The sequence below is a fragment of the Acipenser ruthenus genome, chromosome 4, assembly GCF_902713425.1.
Source record: "Acipenser ruthenus chromosome 4, fAciRut3.2 maternal haplotype, whole genome shotgun sequence".
Classification (NCBI taxonomy): domain Eukaryota; kingdom Metazoa; phylum Chordata; class Actinopteri; order Acipenseriformes; family Acipenseridae; genus Acipenser; species Acipenser ruthenus.
In genome coordinates, this window is record NC_081192.1 from 59,429,648 (window position 1) to 59,447,121 (window position 17,474).

Consider the following 17,474-nt stretch of genomic DNA (forward strand, 5'->3'; position numbering starts at 1 on the left):
CATTTGAGCCCGAAGAAGCGGGCTTTACTGTGTGGTAATGCTTGCCTCGTACAGTTAACATAACAAAAAGGGCGTTACCACACAAGTAAAGCCCGCTCCTGAGGGCTCAAATGCTATTAGAATATGGATCTGTTAAATTCTAATAGTTTTTATCCTGATTTTATGAAGAATTCGTTTTGGTTGCTAAGCTTTTACCTCGGTATTCCAGTGCGGTTTTCTCAGAAAACATCCGTGGTCTCTGTTTAGGCTCTTTGGTTTACTGTAATCCAAGCACTGGACCATGTAGGCTTCTTCCAGTTGCGGCGTAAATAACAGCAGCATATTTAATTTAAATGTTATACTTACATGCAGCTGTTCGTACAGTTTTGTGAGGTTTGTTATCGATCATTTTTTTAATAGGATTTGCATTAATACAAATACAGTTGACAAAAGGTAGAAAATAACTTACATTCATTTATATCCCTTCCTTGCTCTCTGGCACTAGGCATGGTTTTCATTGGTGCTAAAGCAAACATTGTGACAAGTGACATATTTACAAAAATATAACACTGTAACACAAATTGGCCTTTTCTGATACAAAGAGTTAAACACATACTTTTATATGTGCGATAGCTTGTATGTTGTAGTGGAGATGGTGTCCTCAACATTTGTGGAGATTGATATCGAGATGCTTGAAAAAATTATGTATAAACAGTTGACATGAACTTAAGAGTATTTTTCTAGAAAACCATTTATAATTTAGAAATAAATGTTGGATTAAATCTACACAAACCACCAGTAACATATAAGACACAAATTGGGTTTTGTAAGTATCCAATATACCCGTTGAGGATGCAGTACTTTCTGTGGTAGAAATGCGTTTTTGTGATGAAGCCACAGGTGGGGTTGGTAGAGGGGGATATTTATGTAACATCCTCTCTTTGAGATTCCTTTGTTTGGACAATCCTCATCTGAGAAAAGAGTTTGAAGTGCATATATAAACTGCATGTAAACATAGATGAAGCTAAACAATTGGTTCCTAATAGTTTCTTTTCAGGGACCTAGACCTAACAGGATTAAGGCCTTTGCAGACTGGCTCCGATAGCGCATCCGAATTTAACCAGCGTCTAAACAGAAAAAAAACCAATCATGTGCATTCCCTATTGCACCTTGCACACCGAGTCTGTAATTGTCATACGACGGTGATTTTGGAATCGAAACAAGTTCAATTTGACGTGTGTTAAATACATTGCTCAATGAAAAACGACTGGGAAGACACATGGATTCTTGCAGTTCCCTGAACAAAATGCAAAATCTAATTGTATGTGTCGCCAAACAAAAATTACTTTATGATAAATCCAACAAAGATTACAAAGACTTTGGGGGAAAAAAAAAGAAAACATATGGAATGACACTGCCGCAGACTTGGGCATGAATGACATGTATTATAAAACATGAAATTATGAACTGGTAGCATACATAAACATGTGGATTTTGTGCAGTATAGGTTATTATAAGCATATACTTTTTATTTCAATTGTAGTCGAGGAAGTAAAGAAACAATGGCCTAACTTGGAGACATATCAGAGAAATGATAGGGCAAGAGCAGTCAGGGCTTAACAGTCAGATAAGAGGGGCAGTACATGAAAGTGATGGAAACTATTTTCAGTAGCTCATTGCTAGCATCCAAACTTTTATATATATATTTATTACAGGAGCGAGTGTTTGAAAAATTAAATATTGGTCATATGGTTCCTGATGCTATGACAACCGTGTTGTGTAATATCATATGTTTTACTTTTTTTATGTTTTGCATAACATTATTATAGATCTAGTAGAAACATAATAATTAGCAAACGTTTTCCATCAGCTTTTGCTGATCATTAAGCTTATACTATTTTTTGTTATGTACAATTAACAGAATTGTATTTATTTTTTATTAAAATACTGAAATTAGGTATATTTACTAGAAAGCCTCCACTGCACACCAGCGCTCTGAAGTACGATATTAACGTATCTAGTGTGCAATGGATTGACGGACGACTTTTTCGGATGACGGATGCTAAATGACGGAACGGATTCGGTGTGCAATGGCCTTTAAGCTGTCCTTTAAGTCAGCCTTTGCAAGACAACATTTTTTTTAGGACAGCAGGATTTCCTTATTTGTGAGTTTACTTATTTGGGATGGCCTTAATTTGAGTAGATTAACTAAGGTATTTGATTCTCTTTTAGAAATACAAAAGACTGGACATGGAAAAGTAATGCACAGTAATCAGACTTTAGTTGTACAAGTTAAGTGCCTGATTGGGAGATGTGTCTGATAACTTGACCAGCATTTCGAAACTGGCTGATAGCTTGACTGCAGTCCAGTTTTCGTGGCTAGAATGTTTAGTCTGAGGTGATTTTACAATGTGAGCATTATAATAGCTACCGCTTTACCTGCACATAGTAGTAGCCTAGCTATAGATCACTCCGTTATGTCAAAATCTATATTGATTATTAGGAAACTCTATTCCCGTAAAATGTTTTTGTGGGGCTTAATATTCTGCCTCGTCCCAGATGGGAATTGAATTTCGTAATAGTCATTTTTATTTTTTTCTAATCAACATAATAAAGGTAAAATGATAAATGTGATAAAATCACACTGTAGCCTACTGTAAGTACATTTAAAAAAACAAAACAAGATACCAGTGACAAATCCGTTATACTGACACATTTGACAAAAATAAATTGAAAAAGGCTTGTAATTTCTATATATTCATCGATTAAATTAAATATCCTTACCTTGAGAATGAGTCAAATACGCACTATAGGCCTACACTCTTAGAAAGAATGGTTCTTGAGGGTTCTAAGTGTACCCCCAGGGTTCTATGGGGTTCTTCTGGGTTCTGTATTAAACCATATGCTGTGCTGGGGTTCTGTGTTCTTTCTGAATCATTTGACTATAAATGTGTTCTTCAGAGGTTCTTCTGATTAGAATATGGTTCTTCAATGGTTCTTATCAAGTCACCGAGTTGGGGATTTGCTACACCGGCCTCTATATTCAAAGCGTTTTCCACAGTTTCGCTGTTAGCATGATTTTTTGTGAAGGTAAACGTCCACATAAGCCGTATAGTAATGGAAAATGACTGACATACAGAGCATCAATAAAATAAACACTGCGCACTGTGACTTATTATAAAATAAGTAAATATAGTTGTGTCATAATTGTTATTATTACTATTGTTCGTATGTAATATGTTTTATTGATTAATGCCGATTTCTAGATTATGTAACTATTACATCGGAGATACATTTAGTAACTTTAGTGGCTTCACTGTAAGTAGACTACGAATGGCTTCACTGTAAGTAGACTACCTAAACATAAGCCGTAGCACAGTGTATCGAATAATTCATTATCATAATATCCCATATAAACGTTTTACAGATATCTCTGATAATGATTTAAAGAAAGCAATTCAGGACATCAAAGAAAACCATCCACATGCAGGAGAGGTATATCTTCTGGGGCATCTTAGGTCACGTGACATATATGTACCTCGGAGCAGACTCAGAGATATTATTCATGCAGTTAATCAAGCTGGCATTTCCATGAGACAGAGTTCTGTTATCAACAGATGAGTATATTGGTCCCCATGCCCAAATTTTGTTTGGCACTTAGATGGACTACACAAAATGGTGCGTTGGAAGTTTGTGGTGCATGGTGGGATAGATGGTTACAGTAGGCTTATTGTCTTTCTCTCGTGTGCAACTAATAACAGGGCACTCACGGTTCTTGAGCAGTTTAACACAGCCGTTGAGCATTATGGATGGCCGTTGCATGTCCGCACAGATCATGGTGGTGAAAATTCACAAGTTTGGCATGCCATGACACAACATCACAATACAGAGAGGTCTGTAATTGCAGGTAGTTCTGTCCACAATGAACGCATTGAAAGAATGTGGCGTGACATAAATAGAATAGTCTCATCACAGTTTCGTGAAATGTTTTACCACCTTGAATCAGAGGGTATCCTAGATCCAATAAATGAAGCAGACCTGTTTTGTTTACATTGGGTGTACTCTGACCTCATTAACAAAATACTCTCAGAACATACAAGAGCACACAATCACCACGGGGTATCAACTGAGGGAAACTTCAGACCTTTGCAGCTCCATCACGCTAACATACACTTGATGGAACTTCACAGACATCAGAATGGAAGTCATATATCTGACATCCAAGACCATTTAAGCCGTGGCACTACAGATATTGAACATGTTAGATTTCAGCCACCAAGCTCACTTCTGCAGCAGCTTAGACAAGAGGTGCCATGTGATGAAGTCACAATGGCAAATGCTGTTGAAATGTACAGGAAAGCAGTTCATTTTGTAGGTACATACCTCTTGGAAAATCAGGGTTAGGTATGAGTGTGAAGTGCAGTGGAGGGTTTCTGCAGCAATTCTTTGCTCTCTTCCAGGATTATTTTATTGCAATTTCTGGTCTAAGTGGTGGAAGCCAGGAATCTTGCTGGTGAATCTAGAGTAGGAAATGTTTCTGACTGTTGTATTTGCTGCAGTCTAGAGCAAAGTGTTTCTCTGTTTCTACCTCCCCACTATTGCATTGGCCACATAGGTGCCTATCTCTTGATCTCCAGATCTGCCTGTCAACCAGTTTCCTCTTCAAGATTGTAGGCACTCATCCTGTATTTTGTCAGGGTCGGTTTCATTTTAGGGTCTTTTATTTCAGTTAGATATTCAGCAAGGGAATAATTTGTGTTTAACATTTTGTAGCATTCTAGTTTTTTTTGTATTTATTTGGTCAGTCTAATAGTTAATATAATTTTTTGTTTGTTTGTTTTGTGGTGGTAGGAATCAGGGTCACTCTGTTTTAAAAGTACCCAGTAGCAGAGTACTTTTTTTTCTTCTTCTTTTTTTTGATTTTGAGAAAGTGGTCATTGTCCAAGCTCTGCTCGACAGCCATTGTTTGTGGGCATTTCTGTGGAGGTTCAGGAAGTTTTTGCAAAACTAAGTTTTTTTTGGGGAAAATAAAACCTTTTGTTTTTTTCAAAGTTTACCTCCATAGCCCAGGTTTTACAATATTGTTCGAGTATGGCCAGTTTCTGTTGCAAGCCCTGCCCTGTGGGAGCCAGTAAGAGCAGGTCCTCAGCATAGAGCAGGCACTTTAGATGTCATCTAGAGCAAATCCAGGAGTGGAGGACTGTTCTAGTTCTGTAGCCAGCTGGTTGATATAAATGTGTGATTAACTGCTTATTCATGGCTGTGGAGACTACAAGCCTGTTAAGGGTTAACTATTAAGCGTCTCGAGACAAGCGGTTATAGGTGTCTTCCTGAGGTGTAAGCATCTATATGTTAATTGCCAACACGCAAAACCTGTTTCAAGATGTATGGGTTACTGTGGGAGTCACAAGCTGAAGAACGGCTATTAGGGACTGGAGAAGAGAAGTTATTTCTATTTGCTTGCCTGGCTGTACGCGGCTACTTGGATCTGTACTGGTAAGCTGTGAACTATATTATTTACTCCAATAAACTTAATTAACTGGAATTGTCATTCCTGTGTACATTGATTTGATAACATCATACACCTTGCCTCCTATACCAGTCTGGAGGATTTTAAGATAGAGCACTGGGTGCCAGATTGAAGTCTTTTTGAAGTCAACAAAGCAGGCAGAGATTTTTCCTTTCTTTTTGAGAGATGTGTTGATTAATCAGGGTGTGGCTGTGATCTGCAGTGCAGTGTTTAGGGTGGCTTTTACACAGGACACTGTGCTCCTCTAGGCTCAGGAAGGGCAGTATTTGGCTATTCATGATGCTACAGAACAGCTTCCCCAGGTTATTATTATTATTATTATTATTATTTATTTCTTAGCAGACACCCTTATCCAGGGCGACTTACAGTTGTGTTACTGCTTACACAGATTCCTCTGTAATTATTGTGGTCAAATGTATCACCTTTTTATATACTGAGGTTATAGTCCTCTAGTCCATGTTTCTGAAAGATATTCAGTATTTAATACCAAGTTGAAGAGTTTTACAGGGCGCTCTATTGCTGGGTTACTGTGTTTTAGCATTTCGATGCTGTCTTGGCCACAGCTTTTTTAGATTCTAGGGTTTTAATTTTCTCTTTGACCTCTCGCAGTGTGATTGCGGGTCTAGAGAAGGCTGGTTGTCTTTTAATGACTTTTTCTAGTGTTTTTAGTTTGTTTTTCCATTGTAGGATTACTGGGCAATACATGAGGGTGATGTGGATTAAACTGGATACGTATGGGTGTGTTAAAAGCTGCATTACGGACATGTTATCTGACTGTCAATGTTGTTAAGCATCAACATAAAGTTGGTGAAATGCCAACATGAGTATGGAACGCAGGGTGCTACAGCAGATAGCCATTGGCTAAAGAAAGGGTTGTATACATAAGAAAATGTTCCAATACTATTAATGTCACACACCAATAGACAACTTGCCAAAAGGTGTAGGCTGATAATTGACCATTTATAGTAAAATAAAAAGGAGATATACAAGTAAAATGATTCCTGTATTCCAGTGTACCATTTGAGTCACCATTGAGACACTGAGAAAGTGCAAACTTATTTGTTCTTCACTCTACCACAGGTAGTGTAGTTTTTCTTACACCATTATGGATTCCTAATTTCGTGTCCATTTGTTGGGGGGGGGGGGGGGGGGGGGTAATTTTTGCCAGGTTGTCCTGTTGTGTATTTGGGTGTTACAGATTTAGTTTTAGATTAGATTTTTCAGCAAGTGTTGAGAAAAAAAAAGTGATTAAAACTTCCAGGGCCAGGTTAACACCATTTACATTATGGCTATAATTTATTGATTAATACATTTTTTTATGACTATCAAGTTTTTTCATATTGCTATGTTTTTAGTCCATTTGTAGTTGGGCTACAACTTGTGCAGGTTTGATGGGGTGTTCTGGCTAATGTTGTGGATATAAGAGTACTGTCTGGCAGTGATCTACAGTTTGAGGTTTTATTATAAAAACATTTCTGTTGTGTGGGTTTAAATCTGTGATGGTATGGGCAACTACACTGCACCCTAATGTGGAGCTGTACATTTACCAAGTGAGGTCTCCCAGTTAACAATATGAACAATTAAAATGCAGGATTTAAATACAGATATGATAAGAAACAATAGTAGAGAGCAGTAAGGTTGGGTATTGTCCAGAAGGGAAGAGATGGTGAGAGATAGAGAGAGTGTGGTAGATTCCAGAGGAATGGAGAGGGAGATATCAGAGAAGGAGGGGAAAGGTCAGATTTTGACAGGTTGTTTGGAGATTATGCAAGTGCATCCAGGAGGAGATACAGGAGGATGGACTTGGTCCTACTTTTCAACTCAATCCTGTAAAAGTCACCTGCGAGACAGCAGTAAATTAACAGCGCAATCTACAGACAATCCTAGTCAGTTACAACACAAATTAGCTTTTAAACTGGCTTATTTAAACAGCAGGCCAACACTACAATTAAGATTCAATTTAGCCACTTACTTGCTCCCAGTTGAAGTTGACCTTTCCTAGTCTAACCCAACATTAAAAATGTTTCTTGGGTGTTACAGAGAAAGGGTAAATATTAAAGTTAATTGAAAATAGTTTGTTAGCCTATTGCAAAAAAAAAAAAAAAAGGTTTTTTTTGTGTACAGCAGAAATAGCTAATGCAGTAGAGTATATACTTTAAACACTCAGTTACAGAATAATACTAAATTAAACTAGGATATGAATCTTTGTTTTTAACTATGCACATGTAATTTTTATCCGGTAAAATATTATAGAATTTATGACTGCCAAACATTGATAATTGTAAGAAATGTGCCATGTTCATTAGATGAATTGCATGTGTTTTGAAATTAGGTTTATTTTTTATAATAAATTTCAGTAAAGAAAACATGTTTGAAAGTGTTTATTTCAATTAAATGACCTTAAGCAGTCATTTGTTAAGATGAACATTTACAGCAAATGTCAGAATCTACTAACACAGCAGTGTGGAGTAGTGGTTAGGGCTCTGGACTCTTGACCGGAGGGTTGTGGGTTCAATCCCCGGTGGAGGACACTGCTGCTGTACCCTTGAGCAAGGTACTTTACCCAGATTGCTCCAGTAAAAACCCAGCTGTATAAATGGGTAATTGTATGTAAAAAATAATGTAATTGAATGTAGAAAATAATGTGATATCTTGTAACAATTGTAAGTCGCCCTGGATAAGGGCGTCTGTTAAGAAATAAATAATAATAATAAAATAATAATATATATTATATCCTGTTGATACAGGAGACAGATTGCCATTGTTGGTCTACCCTACCTACAGTAATATTACAAAACCAAGTAGTAACAGTAATCAGCACAGGTCAAATCTTAAGTTCTTACCCAACAGCATCATTTTAGAGCAAAGGTACAATTGCCCCACCCCCATTAACACTGACAACTTTTTACATTGGTAAGGTTAACATCCACAACACTACAGTTGAACAAATGACATAACAATTGTGAACAAGGTTAAAGAAAAAAACCTTGTACCCATACCCGCCCTGAAAACACATGCAGCCACACTTTACACATCTTTTGATTAGAGACCTCAATTTTATTATCGCTGAAACAGCACTGGCCAATTCTGATTGTTTTAAACTTCTTCAGATGCGCCTTTCTGGATGAATTTATTATAAACTATTTTGACAAAAGAAAAAAACAACCAGATTGGATTAATGATCTGATGTCAGGCTACTAAACATACCTTTCCAATCCACTCATTTGAAACAAACAGTACTTTAATTGTTATATTTATCCTGCTAATTATCAAAGTGCCATTTATGAGCTGCCTGGTTTTCACAACATTCAGAATTGAAGTGGATTTATCCTGGATCTAAAGTATGCACATTGTTTCTTTATCAAATACATTGCTTCAATGAGTGGCCTAAAAGTCATGGGGAATGACAATGTACATGGTTCTATACTTAAACATTTAAGTGTAGTCTTTTTAAAACAGATTGTGGATATGGCCCTCTCTGTCCTGGACATCAATGTCAACAGTCACACTGGTAACACTAAACAAAGGAAAAGTCATGGCAGCTTCGGACAGCAAATTCAAAATTAGTTTTGAATTGTTCTTCTGTCAAGCCGATTGGCAGCCTCAAAACAAGACCACAGGTGCTTACAGTTGGGAATTGTGAACCTCTAATGAATTCTATAGTTGGCTGAATCTCATATTCACCAATGGGAAACTGTTTTGCTCCAGTTAGGAACCTCAGTAGATCCTCCAAGGAACATGCTGCATCTACAATATATACATATATAAAAAAGGCTATAAAAAAGAATATACATCTGTATTAATTTAGATAACACGTACTGCACTATGCAATATCCAATTTTTCACAATACCTAAAAAAGGACCAATTGTGTATTTTTAAATGGGTAAAAGTCAAAGATTATGTTTTTTTTTTTTTTTTACTTTAATACTCAAGAAAAGCAAAAGTAGTTACTATTGTAATGGCAATACTTTAGATTAACCAAACATAGTAAATACAAATAGCACTGATACTTCATTGAAGACAGTGTTATTCATACTGGTTTCTATTATCACTTTCAGTAATGTAACATTCACTATATGGACATTATTGTTGCTTCCCAGTAAAAACCAAGTCCTATTTAGCTTAAGGAGAGATCAATACAAATTAAAACAAGTAAATATGAAAAATGGAAATGCACTATAATAAAAATTGCGCTTACTTAGGTTTGTCAAGCTGCTTAAAAACAGCCTGAAATGCATCATTGCCTCTTCCTCCAAATCCCTTTGATTTGACCCCACTTCTGACAGCTCTGCCTCAAACATGTCATATACTTCATCATGCTGTATTGTTGCTCTTTTCTGGCCACACAAAAGCAACTTCATCACATCTGTAATAGTTAACACATTTATGGTGGAGATTTAATGTAACATTCAAGTTCTAATAATTTATACTCTACATATTACTCAAAACTGTTGAAACTAGAGCACCTTGTCCAATAGAGGCAAATCTTTGCAGTAACTACTATGTTTGGACCCATTCAAGTTGGAGGGGAGAAAACAAGTGTATTTGGTCACACTTTAAAATGAGAAAGTTTAAGGTTATAATTTTGACTATACCTAGAAATACCCACTATTTTATTGCACACCACAACAGGCTTTTAAGGATGATACTTCACAACTTAAATACTGTGCATATTTCCAAAATCCCAAAGATGTGATTATGTATCAAATTTTACAGCAAATATTACAACAACTAAATATGTCAAGGGAGAAACCCTGTGGTCTAGCAAATCTAGTTTGACAGGGGCAACCTTGTTTCACCAAGGCTTATGGAGAATCCTCAAGTTAGCACTATTTTTCTAAGGTTAGGGTTAGTTAGGGTGAGGCTTAGTCTGAATTGCCCAATTGGACAATGGCAAAACTAGACTCACTATACCACTGGGACTTGCCCTTAACATATACATCATATCTACACATTGTAGATAGACTGACCTGGATGTTTTCTTATCAATGTTGCAATTCCAAATGTTTCGAGCCCTTCTTTGAATTCTTCAATTTGAGCACGATTCACTGCGGAAGTGTAATATCTTACAGCCGCTTGGGTGAAGTCTTTTTTTTGGGCATCATTGACCTCCCCTAGAAAGCTGATGTTTTCTGCTATTTTCTCCACAACTGGATCGCCAGTCCAGTGCCTCCTTCCCCGATAGTCTAATATGTAAAGAAAGACAAACATCAGTTTACTACACTAAACAGATCAGCGCTTGATATCAAAATGTAAAAGTCACATTATTATTATTATACCAGACACCCTTGTTAAGGGGGAGATAGATTTAGCAAAACTCCACCACTTGTGTATTTGTAAATTTGTTTTAGTAGACCTTTATTTTGCATAGCACGGTATATATGTATTATATTGTCCAACATGCAAAAATATGTAATTGACAATTGTTTTATGCATGTCTTCTGCTAATACCTCTTTCAGCTTGCTTTGGACAGTTTCATCAGCAACATCCTCTACAAACCACTGGTTGATTCCTGCAATGGTGTTGATCAGAGATTCTGCAAAAATATTGAGCTGTAGAGAACTCTGAACGAGAACAGTGCCAACAATCCTCCCTGCCATACAATGGGATCTGTTCTGCAATGTTAAAAAGTCAGGAGCTGGAATGAGGTGTCCTTCTTTCCCACACCAAAGTCCTCCCCAGTTGATCAGTCCACGAACAGTCAGTTCCATTAGATTGCGCCTAGGTCCTCCAGAATCAAGCCCTTGTTCTCCAACAAAAGAAACATTAAGATGTTTGTCCCAACCATAATCAGCTCGGTTCATCCAACGTAGCAAATCTTGGAAAGCATGGTTCCGTCTGACCTTGACATTCTGAACTCCATCAGCAAGAACTGAGGAGCAAAGTTCTGCTATTACACTTTCTGGGCTCCTGTTGACAAGAGGAAGATTAACCATAACACATGTATTTGGGAGAAAAAAAAAAGTCTAAAACTTTATATACAGTACTATGGAATGTTATTCAGCTGATTACTTTAATAGCCCTGATTTGGGAAACGATTGATCAAACTGATCATAAGGAAAAACACTGCCGGAACATACATTGAGGGAAGTTACTTAATATTCTACAGATCTTAACACTAACCTAAGTCTAGAAAAGCTATATAGATTAGTCATAAAATAGAAGAAAATAACAATTGTCAAATCATGGGATCCACCATGGTCAATCTGTCAGGCACATAGCAACTTAATCAGTAATGGTTATATTAATAAGCGTTTCAATTTGCAGTCCAACCCTATATTTGTATTACATGTTTATTTAGTATCGCCATTTCTCAAAATACAAATACTAGCGGTGCTACTGAGGGTTAATATTTTAATGTTTGATCATATGTTACAAGTATATAATATTTTGTAAGCTAGATTAACTGGCTAAAATGTAAAGAACATAATGCAAGGTTAATGGCTTCATTTTCAACAAGTGAATTTACCTCAAAAACTAATCTGATATACAGTATGAGGTCCAAAGTACAAACTAAAGAGTGCTGGGACTTGCTTTTCCTGTAGACAACTAAAGAAATCTGACCATGAGTTACAAAATGCAGACTAGTATATTAAGTCATTGGAGCCTAAGGGTCAAGCTAAGGACCACTGAACAATTTACCACATTTTAAACTCACATGGCAAGATTTTTTATTTATTTATTTATTTATTTATTTATTTACAAAAATGCATACTTGCCTGTCTACACTGTGAGCTAATGTTCTAGTAGTCACCTCTGAGCCAGTTGACAGTGGGGGAACATCTTCAAAAATGTTTACATCATCATGCTCCGTGACTATGCTATTAAATAAACTGAGATAACAAGTTTAACTTTTTTCAATAGCAAATATTACACACAGAAATAAGTGTTCTTGCAATTTAAAAAAAAGGGGGGGAGGGCAGGGTGTATATATACATATCATATAAAAAAAAAAAATATATACATATATATATATACATATATATATATATATATATATATATATATATATATATATATATATATATATATATATATATATATTTCAAAGTTTGCATTGCACTCCACAACACATTACTTACACATTCTTTACCCAACCATTTGGTGCTAATTAAATGTGGGATTCCTGGTAGCCCACCCCACTTACTGCCTTTCCCCTACATTCTTCATTGCTCAATTGCAGCTAAAATGTATGCTTGTAGTAACACTAGACATTGTCATATCATATGAGCTATACCAACTAACCTCTCCATTAGAAATAATGTACACAAACATTTTTCACATTACCTTTCAGCACTGACTACTAGAGTTCTATGATGTAGTACATTCTATAAGACCAAAAATGTACACACATTAATACATACAACATTGTTTGTATAACCTACTGTAACTGTTAAGTCAAACTGAGAACAGCACCAAAAGAAAGGTAACACTTGTAGTGTTTAAAGTGTGTAGTGTGGTTATTTTGCACGTATTGTGCCTGTTCAGTCCTACAAAGGACCTCACCTGATCAGTTTATTAAACCACTATTCCCCTTTTACAGGAACTTAATTGCCTGGAATTAGTGATCCTGTACATATTATATTTTTAGTTTTCCATAAGCGAATAGTTTAACATTTAAGACCAGGTTACTTAACCCAATATGATGAAACAAGACTGGAGAGAGCAAGAAAAATAAATAAATAAATAAATAGAGGGGTACTAATATATATGTGTAACATCTCCTGTCCCTTACCTGTTCTAGCTGCTGAACATCATTTTCAAGATTTATTTGATGGGTCAATGAATTGGTAGAACTGAGGAAAGACAGAGTCTCCTTACTTGGTGATTCATGTTCCTGTTCCAGAAACAAACATTTTAAGCAAGATGTCAGGTATTTGTATTAAGCAACATTTCTTTCAAATGAAGGGATTACTGAAAAGGCGTAGACAGCAAGCCTCAATATGACGTTGCCCTTTATTCACGTAGGTGTTGCACTTGATGAGTACTTCAGTGTACATATTTGTAGGTAGTTATTGTTCCCAAAACAAGTCAAATTTACCTCACTTTCTGGCAGGTTGTGATGACTAAGAATGTACAGAGCTCCTTGTCCTGCAAGATTAATGACTTCGGCACCATTCCAAGAAAAACTGACAGAGGTGTTGGGTTTGATCAGTTTCCTTCCACCTGGCAAACACTAAAAACAGTTCAGAAACTTATAAATGCGTTGAGTTGAAATTAAATTGTTCTGAAGAAAATAAGAGTAGGCTTATGTCAGGAAACTACTTAAAATAGAGAAAGATGTGTAGATAAACACTTACCTGTAAAAATGAAAAAACAAACTCTTCTCCATCTGCGCAGAACGTTGTTTGGAAGAGTGATTGAATTTCATGTTGCACCTCCTGAGAATTCCATGTAGAGTCCAGATTAAGTTTGCCTGTCAGTCTGACAGAAGCCAATTTCTCCTTGTCCTGACCTCTTGGTGCTTTCCAAGAATTATCCTCTTGCTGAGGTGTACTAAATGGCATACATAGGATGTCTCTAATCAGCACCCTGGCCCTTCCAGCTACAGTTCTTCTTCGCTTGGTGGAAGTATTTTGAGGCCTTGTTTTGCCACGAAACACTGAGGGTAGGGATAGAATTCTCTGCAGGGAATGAAATGGTTAAAAAAATAAAATTCTGACACTTAAGCAAACAACTTTCTTTATTAATATTTTTTTGGCAGACAAACACTGGTACCCAGGGCTGCACAACAGAGAAGCTGACAGTGGCTTATCAATGGAAATCAGTTTAGACATAAAGTAACACTTATAAATGACTTACATCAGGTTCAGGTGAGAAATTGGGCTCAGGTCGTTCTCCAATCTGCATCTAAATCAAATAAAACACAACAAATGTATCATTTAAGTGGTTAAAAAAAGGATATATATATATATATATATGCACAAGACATGTTTATGCACAAGACCTTTTTTTTTTTGTAAAATTGCCATTTAAAATTCCCACTTGAAACAACGTGATAGCAGCATTTGTCAACATCTGCACATATGCTGAAACAAACGCGCTTTACAGCAAAGTTTTACTAGCAGCCCTAAGTTCCAGAGTTTATGATTTCCCCGTAGTTACCTAGTCGTCTTTTAAAATGACCTGACAGCACCAAAAATGTGTTTTTGTTTCATGATTAAAATTGAGAAATGTGTGAACTGTGTCAAGAGTTAAATTAGGTGGAATCTTATTATATATTTCCATTTTAAACGTGATTCAAATGCGTGTATCTCGACTGATGTATGAACTGTGGGAACGCTAATCAAAGTTTGTCGTGTTTATATGTATTTATTTAATGTAAACTATATAACTCAACTATTCAGAAGAAGATTTTTTTAAATGGGATATAAACAACAAAATTGTGTCATGCAAGATACAGCAAGGTTACATTTTGAAAAAAAAAACACAACAGCACAGAAATGATACATTTCTGCATTGTCGTTGAGACACTAATGACCCAATAATCATCAATTGGATTTCTAAGAGGAGGAGAAAAGTCGGACGAAACGGGGGGGGGAAGAGACTTAAAAAAAATAAAATAAACTAACGTTCATCAGACTTACCCGTGGCAGAGGTGATTCACTGCTGGGCCGCTGCCTATCATCAGACAGTTGAACTTGTACCAGTGGACTCGCAATGGCATGCTGAACAGCAGGTTGTTGTACACCGCTAGTTCGAGGCTCAGCTAACGATTGAACGAGTCTTGTTAGGCTGCTGACCCCATCAAAAATACTCTGTATTGAAGACCCGGCGATGAACACACGACCAGCAGCGTCAGCCATAGTTACTGTCTTGTCTGGAATAAAATTACGTATATTTCCATAGAAAAGCATGCGCGCCACAAAGCAGTGTGCACATTGGGCAACACTTATCAAGTGACAGTGCGCCATGGTGACGTCACAAATAGAAAGTCATGTGACCCACAAAAGACCATTTTGTCCCACAGAATGAGTATTCTGTGCCACAAAATTGTATTCTGTGCACATAATTAGCATTTTGTCCGACATAATGAGTATTTTGTGGACATAATTATCATTTCGTCCGACAAAATTTTATTTTGTGGCACAGAATGAGCATTTTGTCCCACAAAGTGGAATTTTGTCCCACAGAATGAGTATTCTGTGCCACAAAATTGTATTTTGTGCACAGAATTCGCATTTTGTCCGACATAATGAGTATTTTGTGCACATAAATATCATTTCGTCTCACAAAATGTGTATTTCATCCCACAAAATTGTATTTTGTGGACAGAATTAGCACTGTGTGCTACAAAATGTGTATTTCGTTCGACAGAATGTGTATTTTGTGCACATGTGTATTTTTGTCCCACAAAATTAGTTTTAGCCCCACAAAATATGCATTTTGTCCCACAAAATGATAATTGTATGTTAAATGATTTTATGGACGGAACTGAAAACTTACTTTGCTTTTCGTGGACAGAATGTATACTTGACTGTTCATTATGTCCACAAAATGATCTAAGAAAAAGTGTATTTTGTGCACAAAATGAAAACATTCAATTTCATTTTGTCGACAAAATGAAAACTCTCTTTTACCTTTTTGTCCACAAAATGAAAACTGTCTTTTGCCTTTTGTGGACAATATTATATGCATTTGTTTTTCGTTTTGTGGGACGAAATACATGTTGTAATGTATTTTGTGCACAAAAGCCCTTTCGTGGACAAAATTGTGCATGACACAAACGGCGCCCCATACTCTGTGGTATCGTTCGAAAACTCAGGCGATGAATTTCGGCGCGCTTGAGCACACTCTGGCCCTCCAGTTTCAGAGCTGGATTCTCAGAGCATTCACTCTTAAAAAGGCTAGCGGCTCGCTGTGGTGGATGCGGGTATATTCTAAACCTATTTTTATTATTTATTTCATATTTGTCATTTTAATGTTTTTTGAGGAAAAAAAAAAAAAACACATATTTTAAGTCCGGGTTTTACATTTTGAAGCGACTGAAGGGGAGGAGTCGTCTGTACGCTAGCCTTGTTCAACACCAATTGGCAATGAGCAGTTTTTTTTTTTTTTTAAAACAGTACCTAAGCACAATATATACAGTATATATATATATATATATATATATATATATATATATATATATATATCAAACTGAAGAGCAGCAGTAATAATTACAGTATTATTATTAGACTTAAGCGTTGAATGAAAACTCATAAAAAATCGGTTATATCGGTCTAAAAAAAAGCCATTAAATGGCACGACTGCATAATGCTCATAGTTAATAACAGCACAGAATGTAAGCTTACAATAAAACATTTACAGGTGCAAAATTGATATGCCAGTCTACAAATGTACTTATTGTAGTGTCATAAAGTATACAGTTAAAAAATATTTGTCTCATTTAGAGATTGCTTACCAACATATTCCTCATTTCACTATCAGATGTAGTGTGGAAAACTGCAGAAAACAGTTTGGAACCGTCAATTCTTTGAGAAAGCATTATTATAAACATCACACAAATTACATCAGAGGACAGCAGTCAACATCCCTGGATTGTAATAATGATTATGCAGATCCAGAAAGTAATAGAGACTCTGACACTGCTTTGCTTTCTGTCTGCAGTGAAAATTTCAGTCACGTGTCTGTGCATGACTTCCAGTTTGAGCTAACAAAAAATATTGCCACATTTATTTGAAAGATCCAAGAAAAGCATTTACTACCTAAAGTAGTCCAGGACAGCTTGGTTCAGAATTTACAATTCATTCTAGATTATTTTCATGAAAATTATTCACAACTAATTAGACAGTGTTTAAATGAAGCAGGCTTCAATGTTGAAAGGAATGAACAGCTTAGCAAACTATTAGCTGAAGAAAATGTCCTGAAAAAAGCAGTAGACTTTGTTGCCACAGACTATAAATTGGTTGAGTTTTGCAAAGAAACTCTGGGACTTGTTGAACCTGTATCACATTTTCTGG

The 17,474-nt window shown here is 36.2% G+C and overlaps 1 long non-coding RNA gene across 1 annotated transcript; it reads right to left on the bottom strand.

Moving 5' to 3' along the window:
* Positions 1 to 7,899: 7,899 nt before the first annotated feature.
* On the bottom strand, positions 7,900 to 11,421 carry LOC131736910 (uncharacterized). Its single transcript, XR_009328497.1, has 4 exons — positions 10,962 to 11,421; positions 10,481 to 10,696; positions 9,709 to 9,876; positions 7,900 to 9,256 (listed from the first exon to the last, which is right to left on the bottom strand). It is a non-coding gene; the product is annotated as an uncharacterized LOC131736910 (long non-coding RNA).
* Between the last annotated feature and the right edge of the window lie 6,053 nt (positions 11,422 to 17,474).